We start from the raw sequence: 13619 nt of genomic DNA, 5'->3' as shown, positions 1-13619 counted from the left end.
ATTTATCATCCAGTTTAGAAAAGGAGTGTTTAAAACATACTTATTATTTGATATACTCCGTTTTATAAAAAATGTAAGAAACAACTTGTTAGACGCAAAAAAATGTTGAAGTTACTGCTGGTTACATTACAGGGAATATATTTCTTCAAGTTTATTAAAAGATCAATTATTAAGCAAGCAAGAAAAAGCAAGAGAAATTAATTATCAAGTCACATATCTTGGAAACAAAAAACAAGTTATCAATTTTACATTGGCAATATTTGACGAAACAGCTGCAAATAGAGTTATTTTCCTGAATGAAATGATGCAGCACAATTTATATCATTGTTTTATAAGTTATTTATCATACTTAATTCAAAGTAGAAACTCAATTTATCCAATCAAACTCAGCAATGCTGATTTGAAAGGTGATAACAAACCCACACTTTTTAGAGAAATTGCAAATTGTGCTGAAATTTGATCAAAATGAAACTCGATTACATTTACCTTTAAAAAAATTTGATAAATTCTTTACTTTAATCTAACAAACTTCACGTGCTCTAATTACAACACTACAAGTAGTTGTATCTCTTATGAATGATTTGCTCGAAGAAGGCTTTACAGTCGTTCTTACTTCTATTTTACAAAGTGATTTTTGGAGCTAGGTTTTAGTAAGTATAGTTAAACGACCAGTGGCAGACTTTTTGTGAGTCTTTTAGAAATATGCAAAAGACTTTGGCAGATTTTCCCAGAAAATATTTATCAAAAATTTGATAATCCTTAAAAAATATTATGCAAGATATTGCTTAGTTGTCTACATAAATACTTGTGTTGGATTTTTGAAGATAGCATAAATATATATACTAAAGCAAGTTATATTGGAAAAAAACTAACAAGATTTTGATGTTAAACTTATGATCAATAAGCGTTATTTTATACAGAGAAGAACCTATATATCCAATTCAACCTCTGTCTTATTTTATTTTTCATCTTTTTAGTATTTTATATATTATTTCTCTTATTCTAATAAAACAATGCAGTCATTCTTTTTCAAATAAAAATTTGCTGAACAAATCTGAAAGATTTGTTATAGCAGTGTCAAAATTACCAGTGAAAAACACCCAAAGTAAAAATCAAATATAGATCTCGCATTGTTAATAATATTTTTTATAATAATTTGCAAAAAGAAATTACAAATAAATTCATTAAGGAAAGATCAAGTGAAAAAATTCCAAAAAAGACAAAGACAAAAGAAATATTCCAAGTAAAAAGATATTTCTTCCTTTAATTTCAATTATAATAAATACAAAATTACAAACCTTTGATTTTATTTTCAATGGAGAAACCTAAGCAATCTTAGCAACATGCAAGTTTATTTGCAATAGCATGTTGATATATAGCTATCTGAAAACCTCTTTCAGTATTCTATGTTATTGCAATAAACTAAAGCAGGCAATCAGTTAACAAAAAAAATCCAGCGCAAAATAATGTAAGTACTCAAAGAAAATCTAACTACTATTAAAACTATTTTTATAAAATAAGAATAAAACATTTATAGTACAAACACGACTCTTAACCATGACAGAAATTAAGTATTTATGGAGGAGCCGTAAAAAAACTGGCTTCTTAATTTTGAAAATGCTACAAATCAGGCCGTGTAATTTAAGTAGACATTGATCGGACCCGTAAAAATACGGGTCTTTGTATGTCTACTCCACATTGCCCTTTCCTATACTTTTTCCTTGTATATATATCCAAGTTGTCTGGATCCGTAAAATACGGATCTTTTCCAAACCGACCATTTCTTTACTTATCTATTTTACACCGATTCTATTTTACTCCTTATATACCTCAATATTTTCTGGTAGAATAGTTCATTCTAAAAAATTAATTTAAGAGTAAAAAAAAATTAACATGCGCACCTTTTCCACATACGTAGAGCTTATTAGACGATATTTTGTCTGACTTTTTTTTCTGAGAACTTCGGGTCAGTTATGAAAAGTCAGACGCGAAAACTTTGGTTAAAAAATCATGCAGAAAAATATTTTACAAACATTTTTAATGATAGGGGTACTAAACTGCTTTTGCAAAAAGTTAAATGAAAGTCTATGAATAAAAAGAAATTTAATTTATTTCCTATCCTGAAATATCATTTTTTTATTATAACGCAACTATAAAATCCTAATTTAAAACAAATTTAAATCTTTTTAAAAGACTAGAAAATATACATTAAAAAACCACCCAAAACTACGCAAATTTCATCGTTTTTTATAACATCAAAGTAAAGCCGCAGGAACATATATGTTCTGGTGTCATGTTAATATTTTACTCCGTTAAAACTTTACTGCGCAGTAAATTTTTAACGTTAAAAATTTACTGCGCAGTAAAATTACAACGTTAAAAATTTACCGCGCTTGTTATTTTTTTACTGTCATCAAGTAAAGAAGAAATGTTAAAGTTTGTGGGAGGGACGGGTAAAAGTATAGATGTTTTATATAATTAAGGGTACTTCAGTTTATCTTCCTAAAAGAAACTTTTATTATTTAATGCGTACATTAGAGGAGGCTGAATAAGTGCGAATTTCATAACTGCGAATCTGCATAAGTGCGAAGCAGTTGCAAAGACTGGCATAAGTGCGAACTGGCACAAGCGCGAACTGGCATAAGTGCGCCGAAAGAATTTGCAAACATTGGCATAAGTGCGAACTGGCATATGTGCGAATCAATTGCAAAAACTGGCATAAGTGCGAACTGGCACAAGCGCGAACTGACATAAGTGCGCCGAAAGAATTTGCAAACATTGGCATAAGTGCGAATTGGCATAAGTGCGAACTGGCATAAGTGCGAATTGGCATAAGTGCGAACTTGCCATATCGCCACTTATGCCAATGTTTGCAAATTCTTTCGGCGCATTTATGCTAATTCGCGCTTGTGCCAGTTCGCACTTATGCCAGTTTTTGCAATTGTTTCGCACATATGCCAGTTCGCACTTATGCCAGTTCGCACTTATTCCAGTTCGCACTTATGCCAATGTTTGCAAATTCTTTTGGCGCACTTATGCCAGTTCGCGCTTGTGCTAGTTCGCACTTATGCCAGTTTTTCCAAGTGATTCGCACTTATGCCAGTTCGCGCTTGTGCCAGTTCGCACTTATGCCAGTTCGCACTTATGCCAGTCGCAATTATGCAGATTCGCAGTTATGAAATTCGCACTTATTCAGTCGCCCCATACATTAAATGATAGTTTACTTTTTAATGTAAAATTAGGCATTTTCCCTAATTCTTAGCATTTGAAGATTTTTCATTTAGGAACATATGTCAAACAAGGTTACCAATTACTAAAGGCCATAAATTATTGACGTATATATCTGACGAATAGGTTCAGATATACTTCCAATAGGACTGTAAATACTTCTATAATAACATGAAAAACAAGTGGAACCATCGACATTTTATTTCAGTACAAATTTTTCTCACTTTAAAGGTTTTAGTAACAAAGCAACATTAAAATGATTATTGTTTTTTATTTTTTAAAAGAATAGTATGAGATGTTAGTTAGTCAAGTTTAGTGGAAGCTGGATATTTTAGCCATGTTAATTTTTGTCCTGTGAATGACCACACCGCTACATCAATTCCAATAAGATTTGCAGTACCAAGAATCTCTACATTTGTAGCTCATATACCATCTGCGGCCATACCACTTTTGGTGAGATAGCTTTCCACGTCATCACCTAAATATCCTGATAAGAGACTGGAGCAAGGTTCTGTTATCATATGTTTTACAACCAGATTGCGAACACATGCATGTTGACATTCAGAACCTGACAGCAAAAACAAAATTGCTCGAAAAAAACAATTTTCATCAGCTTTGCATGCATGCATTTTCAAAGATGTATTATTTTCTTTTCCATCAATAAGATCTGGCATAACAAGTATTTTGAGAGCAAGTTTTTCAGCAATTTTCTGAAAATATCTTTGGAGGGATGTTTCATTAGGTTGAGGTGGCGTTGAAATTCATCATTATCACCACATTCTGAAGATAATTCAGACATTTTTGAATTACTTTCCTTTTCAATAAATGGTTTAGGATGATGTATTCCCTTTACTGTTACTTAATAAGCATGTAGAGTTTGATAAAATATCAAGAATCTCATATGGACCAGCCACGAGTCATTTTTGCACCTTTCCTATCATCTCTTTCAATATTTCTTAAAAGTACTTTTTGACCAACAAAATACTTTGATGTTGTTGCATGCTTTCTATCATAATCAGTTTTTTGTTTCTTTTGTGAACAAACAATATTGTTCATGGCTTTTTCTTCCTCTTTTCGTTTCTAAAGCTTTTTGTAAAACCTCTTTATCATATACAGGATTATATTCATCATCATTGAGTCTATCTATGTACTTTTCATCGATTAGAAGATTAGAAGTCGGTTATACATAAGGAAAATTGGTGAGTACCCCATTAAATAATGCACTTTAACACGTAGAGCAAAAAGGATTTCGTCTAAAACTGACTCCCAATTTTGAATATTTTCATTTAAGACTTTAATGATTGCTCTCTTAGTTGGTTTGTTCTGTCTCTCTACAAGGCCATTGGCTTGTGGATGGTAGGCCGAAGTAACATGTTGCTGAGTACCTGTCATATCATGTAATCTAATGGATACAGAGTTTACAAACTCCCGACCTTGGTTAATGATTTGGTTATTGATTCAGGTAATTGAATTAAATCCACACCAACTTGCTTCATTAATTTTTGTTCCACTTTAGCAGGTTTTAAAGCAGGAGAGACTTTAAGATTTCTGTTGGAGGTTTTCTGACATCGCTCACATTGATTTATATGCTTTGTGATATCCCCCACTATTGAATGTCAAAAAAATCTTGAAGATATTTGCTTTCTAACAGCATTAATGCCAAGGTGACTGGCTAATGCAACAGCGTTCTCTGAAGTTTCTAGACCCTCATGAACTTCTTTAACTATGATTAGTTGCTCTTCTCGATCTATTACCACAATCACCTACAAGAAACAAAAGTTTGTTTGTAGACATTTAAATAAAAACAATAATTAGAACCAAATAAATGTTTTAACTATTAAAATTTTTTTTCTCACCATGCCAATATTTTTTTTGCAATACATCAATTTGTTGTTTATAATTGCAAAGTTTTTACATTGCCTTTTAAAGCTTGCATTTTTTCCTCTCTCGTTTACATCTTCAGGAAACTTTTTTTCATTCAAATATGTCATGATATCATGAAAGTTAATATTCTTGTACATCTTGAAAACCCCAAAAAAATAAACGCCAAAAACTGTATATTAAAAAAGTCAGTAAAATAAGCAGTAAAAAATTGAAATTTCAACGCAAAATTCCAACGATGAAATTTTACTGCGCAATAAAATTTTAACGTTGGAATTTAACGGCAGTAAATAAAAAACGCTCCACCGAAAGATAGTAAAATTCATTAGCGCAAAAACCAAAGTTTTCTCGTCTGACTTCCCAAAGTTCACGGGAAAAAAAATCAGACAAAATATCGTCTAAGAGCTTATAAGAGATTTATAAAATGGTTTGTTTTATCCTAAACGCCTATCTTCGATAGCTCAGTGGTTTATTGCGCTGTCATCAGTGTCGTTACCGAGGGTTCATATTTTCTCCCCTAAGCGTAGGATAACCTGAGGCAAAGTGAGACATTTAGGTTTTCTGGCTTTGTACAGAATTTTTTTGAAATGATACTGCAATTTTGTTTTATTATATTAAAAATTTCATGTTTTTTTTATGCTTTAAAGTAGTTTTCATCAGTTTTTTCTTATAATATGACATAAAAAAGTGGGTTAAAGCTTACGAATTGCGTCAATTTGATTAAAAAATTAAAATTAATTTTTTTTTCTTTTGTGGAAAAAATCCATGTACGCCATATTTTACGACAGAACAAACATAATATTGAGATTGTATTCATTTATTTGTTATCTTTCAACAGCCATTCTTCTTTTTATATCAGATTATTTTGTTTCAAAGATATTTAAGAAATATATAACTTTACATTTACGGGGAAAGTGCGACAACGCTAGTTACTAAAAGAGATCGTCAAAGTAAACGTTTAGGATAGCAATTTTATAATTTTAATAAATTGTCAAAGTAAACGTTTACGATATCATCATTTTATGAATATAATTTAACATAACTTTGTTGTCATTTATTGACCAAAAATTTTTAAATAAGAAACTACAAGAGAAAAACTAATCAAGCTAACTAGAACGAAGATGACATGAAAAATGTATTATAGAGTTAAGTTGAAGCAGATGCCTTTAAGAAAAGCTTGTAAAAACTTTAGCGTACCAAAAGATTCGCTACATCGACGTGTTAAAAAAGCTTCACTTGAAAGTAGTTTCCATACTAATTTACTTGGAAGATTGAGAAAAGTGCTTTCTGATAACCAAGAACAAGATTTAAATAAGTATATTAAAGATATGGACAATTCATTTTATGGTCTCTCAATAATGGATATTAGATTGACAGTATTTGAGTTCTGCAAAAAAATTTAAGTTCCAAATCCTTTTAACAAAGATAGTAAATTAGCAGGAGAAGACTTTGTACAAGGCTTTTTAAAACGCCATCCTGATTTATAACTAAGAAAACCAGATAATGCTCTAATTGAAACTATTCAAGGATGCTCAGAAAATGGCTGGGTTAATACTGATTTATTTGTTGAATATGTACAACATTTTGTTATTTGTACGATGCACCTTGATCAACAAAGTTTTACTTATATTTGACGGTCACTGTTCTCATACCAAAAGCTTAAAAAAGAACAAAAAGAAATGCTTGATTGAAAAACATGTAAACAATGAAGAGGAATGGTTATGTCCAGTTTGTCAAGGAAAATGGTGCAATGGTACCCAAATTGACTGGATAGCATGTTGTGTATGTACTGTTTGGGTACACAAAGACTGCACATTAAACGATGTTTGCTTTTTATGTAAATAGATTTTATTCAAATTTTTTGACTATCATGAAACTTTGCATATGCATTTTTTTTATTGATATTGTTTTTTTAATTCCTATCATGTTTTTTAATTTAAAAGGAAAATTAATTTTTAATGCAAGTAGATTTGGTATTTTCTTCGATTATTTGACAAACATGAGACTTTGTTCAATACATATTTTTACAATTAATATTGTGTATATATATTGCAAAATTGATAAAATAAAATTTTAAGCAAAAGTTTTTGCTTGCTGCATTTTTTTTTCTTTCTTTGCTTTCACAGCAGTACCTTCTGGAGTTGCATGTCGGGCTGATGAAATTTTTTCTTTATTAAGTCTCAAACTATAAGATTTTTTTTCAGATCATCCGCAGCTTATTAGGACTAACTACCTGAGCATTTTAATAACATAAGTATCTCTATCATAACATAAGCGCAACAAGTTTCTACCAATGGTTTCAGAAATTTTCAGCTTTTTTAAAAGTTCTCTCCTTTTAGTTTGTCATAGTATATAATATCTTTATATATGTTATGTATTAACATATAGAGCTTCAAAAATGTTTTATTTTGTATTTTAAAAAACCAAAAAAAAAAAAAAATATATATATATATATATATATATATATATACGCAAGTAAGGATTTGAACCACGGTGATTCACTTCAGAAACGCTGCGAGCTAACCACTTTGGCTTCTAAGGCGTAAACGGCGTTAATTTTTAGCCAAAAATTATTTAGCGCGAATTGTTCGTGCGACTATTAAAACTAAATGTCGTGTAGAATATATTAAATAAGTCTACAAAAAGATGCTCGGTAAATCACTATGTTACCTCTTCTTTACACACAGTTTTACATTTAAAATTGATACTTGCATTAATATCTTTCAGTTTAGCTAAAGGTTTTGAAAGTTAATAAATATATCTTGAGATATCTTATTTTTTCTTGTATTTTGATTTTCAAAAAGTCTTTAAACCTAGAATTACCTTTAAAATCTCTAACTAAATATGGACCTAACACACTAAGGACCATTTGTGAAATTTTTTTCTAAATGAAGTAAAAGATAAGTATGCCTTTATCTCTTCTATGTGACTTTTTGACTAATTTTCATAAAATTCGCAGCCATTTTTAAAAAATATTTTTCATTATTTGACTAAAAAAAACGAATTACTTTTTAAGACTTTATCTTGTTAAAATGTAAATTGTTATAAAATTTTTTATTTATTTGTCACTTGACATTTAAAAATTAAATAAAAAATTTTGTAGTTGATAAATTATATTTCGTAAAAATAGTATTTATTAGTAGGTATAAATAGTATATTTATTTTATTTTTATTTATTTTATTTGAATTTTCATGCTATATTTTTCTATACAATGTTATTATATCCAAAGATATTATTGGCTTAGCATAAGAACAGAAATACAATCAGATTATTTTATGAAGTAAGTTTATGTTTATTCTACATTATTGCGTTATAACGATATTTAAACACACTAAATATTACTTTTTATCTAAATTTTACTTTTTATCTTATTTGGCTGAGGTAAGCAAGTTTTGTGAGTAAAAAAAATGCTTGAAAGTTTTTGAAGTTTTATCTTAAAAAACTGTTTTTCTCTCATTTATATTCATTAATATCCATTTATATGTTATATCAAAATACATATACATTATGTCAAAAACAAAAAAATTTTTAGTTTTTTTTCAAAGTTGATAAACATCTGATACAAGGTATCAGATATACTTTGTATGAGGTTATAGTAATCTGATACAAGGTATCAGGTTATTAAAAACCTTGAAGTTTATGTTAAAGTTATATAAGTAAAGCCAAAATCCAAGTAAGTGTTGTGAATTTCAAAATAGGTATCACTGATGTAATGACTTTCAAAGCTGCTCAGTTGTATGGCTTTTTATTAAAAAATTTGTGCTAGCAAATATTAAAAAGAATGTACAAGCAACAAATTTTTTGGTTTTATTTTATTTCTGAAAATCTTTTTGCATTATATCTCGATTTCATAAACTATATTTATTCAAATTAATTAATATATTTTTTTAGACTTGGATTTTATTTATATAATTTCAAGATATTTTCATATAACCTTCATAAAAAAGATAGCATATTCATAATCTTACATGAAAGTTACGTGAAAGTTACGTGCCAAAATATCGCGTCATTATTTTACATGAAAGTTACGTGAAAGTTACGTGCCAAAATATCGCGTCTAACGGAACTTTTTTTATTCTTAATTAAAACCTGTGATAAGAAATATAAAATTATATTTTTTATTATATTATTTATTTTTTTATAGTATAGTTTTTGTAAGCATTACATTAGTTAAAATTATTATACTTTTATAATAATATAATTAATTTTTATTGTAGTTTAATTATAACTAAAAAAAAAAATTGGTCTATATAATATCTTATAACGCAATGCAATTAAAACAAAACTAAATAGTCCAATATATTTTAGGTTGTAATATCTAATATCCAAATTACATCAAATTAAGTTAAATAAATTAGTACCAAGCGTCCCTATTTGCCGCGCAAATAAGATTAAACTTAAATACAAGGTATACTTTTTTTCTACTTTATGATATAATATTTTAGACTGGCGAATTTGTCCATTTTGCTTACTTAATTTAGTACAAAATAAGTTATGTTATAACGAATTTAATATCAAATTAAGTAAGCTACATGGACAAATTAGAAGTTCTAGCAGAACTTATTCTTAATTCTTGAGCAATAATAATGTCTGTAGAACTTCTGCATACATTATTGCTCAAGATTTGCCTACGCGTTCAGCAGTTTTGCGCTACGCAAAACTTATATCTTTTAGAAAATTATCTTTTGATTACCGTTAACGTGACGTTTATTCAGAAGAAATAAAGTCGTAAGTAAAAGCATTTAACCGCAATTGTAAAATAATAGATTTTTTTGTTAAAGAAACAGTTTGTTTCATTTTTTTTTTTTGTTATTAAAAATTAGTTAAAAAAAAAAGTGTTTTAAGTTTTATCTTAAGGAATTAAATATATAAATTCCTTTTAAATATAAAAATTATTTTTAGTCATAATAAGTTTAAAAAATGCACGATTTATTTTGATGCAAATATTTTATTAATAAGATATTTTGTTTATTGTTAATTCAATAACATAAAGTTTTAATGACGTTCATTTAATTTATGAAAATAAATTATGATCACGAATATGTTATCGGCAACTGATAAATAACAAAAAAAAACTTTATTGTTTAAAAACATTATTAAAAAGAGTTCACAAATTAAATAAGAAAAAATGTATTAACAGTTAATAAAATAACCAAAAACCAAATATAAAATCATAAGAAAATAAACAAACATTTTACGTTTCATGAAAAAAATATTTTTTTCAAAATAAAATTTAGTTCATATTCGAAAAAAATAATAAATATGATTTTTTTAATAAGAACTTGGATTTTATTTGTAACTTTTGTTATAGTGAGAAAAAAACAAACCGTTTGTATGATTTTTAACGCGTTAATAAAATAACTTTAATTACAATGCGGTACTTGAAAAGACGCTAGTGACGCAATGTAACTTCTAACGATGCAAAATATATTTGCTGAGTTGAGTTACTTAGAAATGCGCTACGCGTTTTCGCTACGCAGCGAAATCTCGTAACAAGGCCTGTAATATATATATTTGAATTGTATTTATGAAATTATTATTGTATATATTATATGACTTTTATTGCTATTGTTATTATGTACAATAAATAACAGGTTATTAACGCGGATTTGTTCAATGTTTTCCCCACAAAAAGATGTTTATGATGCTATTGTATTTGAAACTGCATTATACTTATCTTTCAATGAAGACAACCTTCCAATATGTAAAGCAAGTTTCTCTCAAATATAGCATTGCTTTTTTAAAAAATTGATTCAGGATTTAGATCAAAGAAATAGCAACACCAGAAAATCTTGTTGCCAAAACAGTTGGCGACTCACCATGTAAGACTTGTGTTAAAAGTATGTGATTTAAAATAATTATTTAATAATCATATTATTGTTTAAGTTTTTATTTGTTTCTTTTTAGCTAAATTTGGTGTCGCTAGCTATTATTGGAGAAAATATCGACTTATTCATTAGATAAAGTTTGATGCATGCTCTTACCCGGTTTCCTTCTTCACGTTTCAATCATGTATATTTTAGGTGACCTCGTCCAGGTTACAATTTTACTTAATTGAAGCATGAAAGTTACGTTGCCAAAATATTGTGTGTTTTGGATCTTTTTTTATTCTCTATAAAAACCTATGATTAGAAACTTGGAAAGATATTCTTTATTTTATTTACTATTTTTTTATAATTGAGTTTCAGGGATTATTTTTTTTGGGATATTCCCGAAATACCAGATATTTTTCTTAAATTTATCTTTTTCCAAATATCCGAAAAGTTTTCCATACATGCAAGTTAAAGTATATATTATTGTCATCAACTTGGCTGAATGCAAAATTAAGGGAAAAATTAGGGGGAAAATATTCTGAATTTTTTCAGGATATTTTCCGCAAACAATTTTCAAAATTTTTTAAATATAATGGTTATATAAAATATGTAGTTTATATATTCATTATTGTAATTACTTTTTATCATACTTTTATAATAATATAATTATTTTGCATCGCAGTTTTATAATAATAAAAAAAGTATCAGGGTATAAGATATCTTATAACATCGCAATGCATTTTTGACAAAAATAAAATGTTGCATATACAATATTTTATCTAAACATATTATATTATTTTATATTTAAGTTTTATCAATTTAGGTTTAATAAATATATTACAAGGCTTAGTTCAAAATTGTGTAACGTTATGGCAGATAATTCTCATATTGCAACATGCAAAAGATCAAACTTTAATACAAGGTATACATTTTTTTTTCTAACCTATTATATAATATTTTAGACTGTCAAATTTGTCGATGTAATTAATTTAATAATAAATAAGTTATTATACCTTATTTAATATTAAATTTATTAAACTACATGACAAATGATAAGTTCTGTATAAAATATTATTGACTAGGAAGATCCAATGATATTGTTATGTTATTGCCTAGGGATATCATTCTGTAGTAAGACACAATAACCTTTTAACTTTTAAAGTTTGAGAAAATTCACTTTTCCCTCTCTTCGTCTTTTTTTGTAATCGCACCCTGTAGCAAGAATTTAATTTAGTTCATATCTTGTTGGAGAATGCAACTTGATTCTGAGTTGAATTTTCAGCACTCGGTATTTATTGGTGACCTAATTTGACAATACTTTATTATACATACTTTTAGTTTTATACTTAATATATTGTATATAATTAGGGGAAGATGAGGCTCCTTAGCCGTGGTGAATGTTTCCACACCAAAAATAGCCTCTAGATGAAAATCTCACCATGGGTAGGAAAATCATGATATAAAATCCCCACTATAATGTTGTGTGGTTATGTGGTAACTATTACATTTTAAAAAATTGTTATACTTTTTCTGTGTGCATTCTAAAATTACATCTAATGTTCAAAACTTTGTAGATTACTCATTTAAAGCAACTTCGTGGGCAGTCACCTTTGCATCTAGTGAGTTAATGTATGAACAAGTTAATGCAGAAACAAGTGCAAATATAAGAAGGTGGAAAACAAAGAAAACAAATTATTTAATCAGATGTTATCACATAATGTGAGTACAGGTCTTTTTCTAATCACGTGCATCAGTTATTAACTTTATATATAGATATATATTTATCTATAGACAGATATTAGATATAGATATATATATAGTTAAACAATATTTTTTTAGACTTGTATTTATTATTTTGTACTTCTTTTTTTTATTTATCTGTCGACTTTTTTGTTATGTCTTTTTTTATTAAATCCTTATTTGTTTTTTAGCAATAAGAGTATAAAATTAGAAGGCAAATGACTTTTTTTATTTTTCTACATTGTATGTAGTATTGTTTTCTTAAAATTATTTAATGATTTAGATAAAAGAAAACAACTAGAAAATCTTGTTGCCAAAATGGTTGGCAACTTACCAAGTAAGATTTGTTTTAAAAGTTTGTGATTTAAGATAATTATTAAATAATCATATTATTGTTTAAGATTTTATTCGTTTCTTTTCAGCTAAATCTGATTCATTAGATAAAGTTTGATGCGTACTCTTATAGGAGAAAATATCGACTGGCTCGTTAGATTAAGTTTGAAGTGCGCTCTTTGTGGATCGAAGCGTGCTCTTCGTAAGTTGCAGATCTATGACTTTGTACTTATTATTTATTGGATATAAGGAGGATATTTTAACAAAAGTGCAGCTTTTATTACAAATTCAAAATGTTTATGTCAAGAACTAATATACTGACTAATAAAACCATGTAATTTAATACGTATTAAATATTTCCTCGACGATGAGTTTTTTTTCTTTACATGAATCCAAACACTTCGTTTTTATAAAGCATAGTTATTGCTTAAATATTACGTGCCAAAATTAACGTAAAAAGCACGTCTTTTAGACAGTTCATGGGGACCAAAAAGTCACCTAAATATCACGTGCCAAAAGTAACGTGAAAAACACGTCCATAAATCACGTGAATTGGTCATTTCATGGGGACCAAAAAGTCACCTAAATGTCACGTGCCAAAATAACGTGAAATTCACGTTTTT

General features: G+C 27.9%; 2 long non-coding RNA genes across 3 annotated transcripts; both read left to right on the top strand.

The window, feature by feature from the left end:
• Positions 1–10458: 10458 nt before the first annotated feature.
• LOC136089515 (uncharacterized) lies at positions 10459–11273 on the top strand. The gene is made up of 2 exons (XR_010643117.1): positions 10459–10932; positions 11018–11273. It is a non-coding gene; the product is annotated as an uncharacterized LOC136089515 (long non-coding RNA).
• Positions 11274–11701: 428 nt separating this feature from the next.
• On the top strand, positions 11702–13362 carry LOC136089307 (uncharacterized). Of its 2 annotated transcripts, XR_010642942.1 has the most exons (4): positions 11702–11845; positions 12498–12642; positions 12947–13000; positions 13086–13362. It is a non-coding gene; the product is annotated as an uncharacterized LOC136089307 (long non-coding RNA). The 2 variants fall into 2 exon arrangements; XR_010642941.1 differs by lacking the exons at positions 11702–11845; positions 12498–12642 and having other exon boundaries at positions 12652–13000.
• Positions 13363–13619: the final 257 nt, after the last annotated feature.

The sequence above is a fragment of the Hydra vulgaris genome, chromosome 13, assembly GCF_038396675.1.
Source record: "Hydra vulgaris chromosome 13, alternate assembly HydraT2T_AEP".
NCBI lineage: Eukaryota > Metazoa > Cnidaria > Hydrozoa > Anthoathecata > Hydridae > Hydra > Hydra vulgaris.
The sequence above is the reverse complement of the archived record's forward strand: the minus strand, read 5'-3'. Positions and strand labels throughout refer to the sequence as shown.